Raw genomic sequence first — 8,467 nt, forward strand, 5'->3', positions numbered from 1 at the left:
AACTCGAAAAATTCAGTCCTTGTAAATACTGTTGTAGTGTTCAAGAAACTCACTGAACCAATTCAAATGCTTTAAAATGACTTCTTTATGTATCATATTTACATTTATCACATGATGGGTTTCATGTGGCATCAGCACTATAATTAATAAGGGTGCCATAACGTGCCATAATATGCTGAAGTATAACTCCAAACACACTATGTGTTTGTATAACATTGTAGCTTTGCTTTAGTTTGAAGAGTCAAAGTTGTATTTAGGAGAAATGAATGGATGACTTGTCTTCATTTATTTTTGTGAAAAACAATGAGATATTGTTGCTTTGGAGGAAAAAAGAGAACGACAGTTATTGTCATTGTGTGTTAAAGCCAAAATAATTAATCCAAAATAAGCTTGTCATGCTTTGAAGCCTAGCATGATGTAATTAAAGCAAAACTTGTGCATTTCTTTGTCAGGTGGTGTAATGTACATCATGCTCATCAACACCCCACAGTATCAGAGAGGGATCATAGAAATACAGATAATGATTGAGAAGGCCTGCTGGCTGATTCCTTATTTGGAAGCACACCTGTCTGTAGTGTCCTGGATTTATATTGCTCACGCACCCATACACACACACATACATGCGCACACACACATGCATATTCACACATTTACACACCTACACACACAGGGACGGAACTCAGCTGATGGGACAGGACAGGCAAACTCAGCTAGTATGTCCTCTCATGCATTAGACTGAGATGGAAATATTAGCTGTGTGTCTGTGTGTGTCTGTCTCCAGACACATCTGTCTGTTCTCTCTCCTCTGTTAGATACAGACAGCTCTCCTCTCACTGTCCCCCTTTCTTCCTGTGTCTTTGTGTGGACAGAGCGATGTCTGTTCTGCACCATCTTTACCCTCTGCCTCAGTTCTGTCTGTTTGCCCTAACTGGCCCTTTTCTTCCTTTGGAAATGCCCTGGTTCAGTGACCTGAAGCCATTCAGTGACCTTGCAGACCGCGGTGGAGGTCAGAGGGTGAGACTGTGCGCCTCTTTAAACCATGCTGCTAACAGAGCAAGAAAAGACAGTAGAGAAAAGTCCAGTGATGACGAGATGTGAGATTGTATTAATCACATTCTGAACAAAAAGTTAAAATTGAACAATTACATATATACTTTTCATGTGTGTATAGAAAAGATTTAGAAAAGATTTAGCACCTAAACCATTCACCCTTTGGGCCAAATTTTGTCTTTGACTTTCTCCATCTTCATCTAACAGGCGGCCTGACCAAAAGTTGGTGCTTAAATCCCACTGAACATGTTTGGCGAACCACAAACCATTTACAAATTTAATCTTAAGCCAGCAACCACTCAGTCTTGGTAAGTGCCCTGACATTGTGGTTTCTCATTGAAAGGGAAAAACATTTGCAGCTCCTAGACTCCCTAAATGCAGCTTTTATCACAAAGCACAGCTCATAAAATTAACACGTCTTCAAGTCGCGCTGCAAATCTCCTCGTTCAAACAAACCTCGTACACAAAGCGGAGGAATACAGCTACGTTACACACAGGGCACAGACACACTGCCACAGCTGTGTCGCTAAATGAGCAAAGTGTTTACTCCTTTTATACTTAGTTTCATTGGACCCTTTTGTCCCATGCATTCCTGAAGTTTGCTGAATCATGTATAGAAGAGGCACAATGTTGTATGCACAGCACACACACACACACACAGATACAAACACAAACTCCATCTGAAAGGTTACTTCTTGTGCAAAGGATGTGCTATACTTAAAAATCTTGTCGAGTACTTTTCACTCTCTGAGGTCACTGCAGGGGCCACTCACTGACTTTATGCTGTGCAATGGAAAGTTTGATAAAGAAAAGATGAGGGGAGAAGAAAGGGTGGGAGAAAAAAACATGTGAAACAATAACACAGGATGAATTCTTAATGTGACACTGAAACCCTTTAGAAAGCTGTTCAATAGTTTGTGCGATGTAGTGTGTATTATAGCTCTAAGAACATCTTGCAGGCACACAGATCAGATCAGACTACAGCAAATAAATAACTAAATATTATTATTCAAACAAGAGAAAAAGACCTGTGCCAATAACACGAGAATCAAGGAAACATTTTATCTTATTTTTCTAAGGATACTGAGATATTGTTTGTCATATGTTCACAGCTATTATTGTTCTACTATTGTTCCTTAGATTGATTTCATTCATATTCATGCCACTAAAGAGCTGTAGTCTCTGTAAAAGGCTTTGATTTGTGGGGTAGAAAACCCATTCTGTGTAATACAGATGTGTGATGTTTCTACAAATCCCACTTCAGTCGTGGCTTGACACTTGCATGCCTAAGATGAAAACACAAACTGTCATTGTTCAAGCTCATCTTAAAAGCCCTGAGATCTATTCCTCTGTGCTCTCCGAATATCTGCTCAGGAGGAGAAATTCTGAATATAAGCACGTCATGAAGATTTCATCCTTGAACGAGTGAATTATTTAATATTCGGCATGTCTAACGAGGTACCAAACGGATGAGTAATGTCAGAGAAAGAGCATTAAAAAGCAAATCATGCCCAAGGGACAGAGCTGCACAGAGAAAAAGATGATGTTTGCTCTGCAGTCTCTTCTCACCAAACTGCTGCTCTTGCCCCCATCGCATACATCTGACAGTTTGGCTTCAGCTTTCTGCATACACACACACATGCACACAAAACTTTTGAATGCATGTTTGCCTTCGGTGCGGGTATCCTCTCACAGATGGATGTACTTGTTTAGTACATACTTCAGCTCCATGGAGCTACACAGAAAGCAGACTAACGAGGGATGCTGTTTCTGTAACAGCCTGGGAAACGCCGCTCAAGTTTAAAAGATGTCCTGCCTACCTCAGGAGGATGATGTGCAGAAATGATGCTAACTTCAAAGTTAAATGTCACATTTATAAGGCCTTTCAGATCCATCAGAAGCCCACTGGTATTTGATTTCAGTCAGATTTGTTGGGATATATTTAAATGAGAGCCTCTTCAAAGCTGAAGTTGGATATGTTGTGATCAGATATACCTTCTCATTTACAAAGAGTATGAAAAAGTTACTTTGAATGTTACAGCGAGCCCCTCTGTGATCAGCAGCATCCTCTCAAATATTTTCACCATGGCACACTACAACTACAATGAAAGTAAACTTTAGGTTTATTTGAAGATGTAGTGGATGCAAATAAGCTGGACTCATAGAACGAACAGTTCATTAAAGGCCATAAAACAACTGTCATGCAGATATACAAGAAAATACTTCTATACTACATTACACAAATAGACAGCTGCGAGAGGTTAAAATCAACAGGATAGACACAGGATAGTCAGAAAAGCTGAGGCTTACCTTTGTGAGTGGCCGTTTGTGGCGAAATAATCACTGCCGTCAGGCTAACAGACAGAATAGCAGGCAGACAGACAACCACACAGAGGGAACCCTGGGATATGTGCTCATAACAGATGCACACCTTGTAGACATAGCTTATATCTGCTGGAGGGTGGAGCCACTCGGGTGGGTGGGAGAGGGAGAGGAGTGAAGGGATGGAGGGATGGAGACTTGACTGGGAGTAACCTCCCAAAATGCTGTGCCATAATTTATAGTGGCAAAGCATGCCCACATCCCCCTGCTGAGCACCCGCAGTGGATGACAATGATAAACAGGAATGTCTCCCTCATTAATGTTGTCATCTGTGAGCCACTGTGCGCAGTAAAAGGCAGAGACGTATGAGTCCAGAAACACTGGAGCTGGTTGTTTAGGATCACCTGTCCTGGCACACAACTGGGAAAAAAAACTGTGAAGGATGCATACAGACTACATAACTCTATTTCCTGTATTTGAAACGCTGTGCATAGAAGGCATTATAGCATCTGCGGTAACAGCACATGTATGCTACATTAGTCAGAGGTTAGAAGTAAGGTTAGAGGTGTGTAGAAAATCAGCAGTAGTCCTGACACTTAATGATAATTCAGGGGTTTGTGTGTGTGTCTGTGTGACTTCTTTAAGTCCACTTCATTATATTTTTTATTGCATTTTTCTGACAGCTGTGCGTGGGTTATAAATAGACTGGAACTTAACATTAATAATTCATTGGATAAAATCTAATTTTTGTAGTGTAATTAATCCTTGGATTTACCATTTGAAATATATGATAAACTAAAAAACAAAAACAAAAATGTGATGATATTCGGTTGTTAGACACATCAAACAGTTTAATGTGATGGGATGCCACTTGGATACACTTGATACATGATAACTTGATAAATGAATACATTTACCTCTGGTACCTGTATAATTTTGTTGAAGAAAATTTGAATGTAGGACTACAACAAAAAATTCAAATGTATTATTTATACTATTGTTTTTTTATCCAAGAGATTCTTCCATCACTGTGCATAGAAAAGTCGGCTTTGGCAGTTTTTTTTGTTTCAGTTTCAGTTTCTATGAGTAACATCTTCCACCAGTGTAAGTTAAACATTTACATTTGTCTAGAAGCAAAAGGAAAAATAACATCCTTGTATTTAGACCTTTCATGGCAAAAGTGTGAAATATTTAGTCAGTTTTAAATGCTGTGTGATAAGCACTTAGGGGAAGCATTCAGTCATGGCTACAGACTAAAAATACTCTTTTTGCTCAGACATTCTTTGTTGGTCTGTGACGACAGACACTTTCCAGGGCAGTTTTGACACCTGTTTACAACAACTTAGTAACTGTGACGTGTCCAGCCCCACCTATTATACCGTATGCATACAGCATGACCCCTTCACACTATGTCAGCACTGAATGTGTTTTCTTATTTCCTTTGCGTCAATCGTTTTGCTACTTGTTCTTGTAATACTAGATAAAGAACAGAGACCAGTAGTGTATCCTGGCAGAAGTTGACTTAATATATGAGTGTGTATCTGTGTGTGTGTGTGTGTGTGTGTGTGTGTGCACGTGTGTGTATGAGGAATAGTGGTTGCGTGTGGTTCCGAAGTGACACAGTGGTGTAAAAGGGTGGATGTCCTGTTGCTTCTCCCACAACCAAGTGTCAGTTTAGTCAGCTTACTGCTCTCAGTGTGAATTAGTAAGGACTGTCAGTCTTTAGTGATGATGTTCTCAAAATGTTTATTTCTATGTTCAGTGTATGTAACACAGAAAACAAAACACTATTCAAAACATTAGCCAGAAACATTAGTCCTTTTGTTGTATTTTCTTAAATGTATTTTCTGTATGAAAACATTCTAATGACATCATCCTTCACTTATAAGATGACCAATTTATCTTTCTCATCGCTTCATTGTTACATTTGTATGCCTAATCTGACCTGCAACCTTAAACCTCAAATAATGCACTTTTCATCTCCAAGCAGCACAGCTTGTAATTGTTCCCCATCCACACCAAAATCGCAAAACTCATAAATGCCATGAATGCAACACACACACACACACACACACCATGCGCACACACACATGCACGCACAAGCACGAGCACAAGCACAAGCACAAGCTTTGAGTTGCAGTGTGAAATGTACACGATAGCCAGGGGGTAATGAGTTGTGTGTGTTTGCTCTCGTCCTTCAATTCTCTTCCTGTTCCATTAATGAAGCCTCAATGGGCCTCATGACTGCCCCCAACAATCTGGCCTGCACTCGTTGTACTGTATGCAGCTGAATGTGAAAGTAGACCCTGTGCAATGACGCAGTGCCGCAGTTTCCATACTGTAAATACTGTAACTTATCTCAGTGTTCAAACTGATCTTGTACCAAATGAGGTTCACAAGTTATACATTACTTAAAGCTACACTAACCAGACAGTAACACTACTGTGTATAATGTGAAGGGTGAAACTCATAGTGGCAAACTAACACAGAATTATCAGCCGACTCAGCAGCTGCCCTCAGCACTGCACAGCATATTAGCATCTTTCAGATTATTGCTTTGGTTTTACTGCAACTTTACTGTTTTGGTTGAGTGTCACTTCTGAGTTCACAGTGCCATTTCCAGTCCAACTAGACGTGGTGCACCAAATGGCACCCAGACAAAGTTAGCAACAAGCTGGTGAACATAGTACAGCACTTAGTAGCTAAGGAGTCGAGTATTTTTCTCAGGAGCTGGAGGAGACCAAAGCAGAGCTGAAAGGAAAGTCAGTACTTCAACACACGATTCCAAATTTTATTTATGACCTAATTATGAGCTATTGTTGCTCCATGTCTGCTGGATGTGTCGAAGCACAACGGAGTGCTAATATGTTTACAGTATAAACCATTATCCAGGGATAAACTGTGTATCAGTACTGTGTGTACAGCCTGTTGGACTGCGCTACAGCAAACAAAAACACTTTATTTCAGGTGTAATAAAATTTAACCTACCACATTACCCATAAATTATAGTGGTTTGATAATGTTTTAATATCAAACTCTTGTCAGAACTTAAAGGATCATAGAGACATTCATATTTTTGATTTTGTACATTATACATTACTTGTACTGTATATTTTGTATATCATGTGTTGCATAACATTTGTAAATAATAAGTTTAAGTATAAGGGATTAAAATAAGAGCTTTAAAATACACAGCCAATATAAAGACATATATAGTTGTGCGACTGAGCGCTCATAAGAAGCAGGCAGACACATGATGCTTTTCCCTGCTGTATGAGCATAAAATCAGGATATGGCTCCTAAGTACTCACAGTGAGCATGAACAACCCGGCATCCACACGCAAACACACATAAACGATCACCCGTATATTTTGTGCGCACTTATCCAAACACAGAACTGCAAGCATTACACACTATAGAGTGTCTTTGTTTTCCCACCAGCTGGTATGTCTCCTCTGTGCCCTGACAAAGTTTATGATGCATATTATGCATGACATTGTCCAGAGCCCTTGAGTTACACTAGGTATTTGTGTTTTTGCCTCGGCATTCCCGTGAAGCACCACTTAGAGGCTGAACAAAAACACTAATTTTCTTGTACTATAAATGCTGCTTATCAATAGTCTAAGCAAACAAATGTCGGGCAGTGTGGCATTTAGTCAGAAGACGCAGTACGCATGTCAGCTTGTGTGTAAATTAAATAATATCTGATAACTTGCAGAGCAATCTGTGTCCAGTCAGCCATTCATCACTGTCTGTCTCTTGTTCATAGTCTCCAGCTTTCACAGACCGTTTTGCATGACCTCTTCTCTTCAAACTGCATGTGTGTGAATGCGTGCACATGGTGTCCAAAGGCACACAGTCCCAGCAACTCACTGCTTCAGTGCTCAGCATGGCAACTGTAGATGCATTTTTTAATATTTGCACAGCTGGGAGTTTACATTTTACAGTCATAAAGCTGAGACAATCAGCCCATCACCACAGTAACTTACCGTTAAGAATCTGTTTTTAACAGTTTAAGAGTTGCTATCCCATAGTCCTGTCACATATTCAGATGAGTTTATGGCATCCTAGTTTGTAAGGCTTCCACATTCTTTACTCCTTCTCTCTTCACCATGAGGCAATCTTGGAATTTGCAGTGCAAACAGGAGTAAACATCTGAAAGTGTTCATGTCACCTCAACCGCAGGAACAGAGAGCTGTGGAATTTGGACCTGCCAGGAAGCTCCCAAAAATATTAGAGATCTATTTAACATTATATGTCAACAGCATGAAATTGACAGACTACATACTACCTACCTTTTAAGAGCATCCACAAAACTGCATAATATATTCTGAAAATATGTGTGTCCCTCTTGCCAGACTGTGATCCCACACCAAGTTAATATTTACCTCTTCATGATGTCACCCACAGGCATGAGCATTCTTTCAGCAGACAACAAGTAAATCAGGGTTATACCTACAATGCTTTTCAACAAGTGTGTGATCAGTGTCTTTCTTTTTAGACTTTTACTATTTTGAACTTTTGCCCCAGTGCCCAGAACAGTGAACCTTGACCTTCCTTTTCTGACCCCTTAGGTCACACTGAACTAAACTATACATGGACAATGAATAGCAGTAAACCAAGAAACTGCAAACTATGTCAGGAATATTTAGGCATACTATGGATGGACACTGCCACAGTAGCACACTACGTATGGAATTCTTACCAAGTAATTTTCAACCATGTTGGTGCCATGCCTTTAGGAAGGTAGATACCACTTTGGCCCGGGATGAGATATCTCAACAGCTGTTGGAAATCTGGTTCAGGTATTCATATTGCCCAGGATAATGAATCCAAAGTTTTTTGACGTTCCTTTGAATGTTCTTCTATCACCATCAGAAAGTCAAAATTTTAATTTTAATTCCCAGTAGCGGCATAGTGCTAATTAGAAAACATAGCATATTTCAATATTAGCATATTGAAATCAGTATTCAGGCCAGTGCAATAGTCTCACTGAGCCGCTGGCATAGCTGTAGACTCTACTCTTGATGTTTAATGTTGAGTCATATTCCCAAAATATGTGCATTTTCAAGAATCAAGATCCTCCATGCCACAA

This window comes from Scatophagus argus, chromosome 11 (genome assembly GCF_020382885.2).
Source record: "Scatophagus argus isolate fScaArg1 chromosome 11, fScaArg1.pri, whole genome shotgun sequence".
NCBI classification, from domain to species: domain Eukaryota; kingdom Metazoa; phylum Chordata; class Actinopteri; family Scatophagidae; genus Scatophagus; species Scatophagus argus.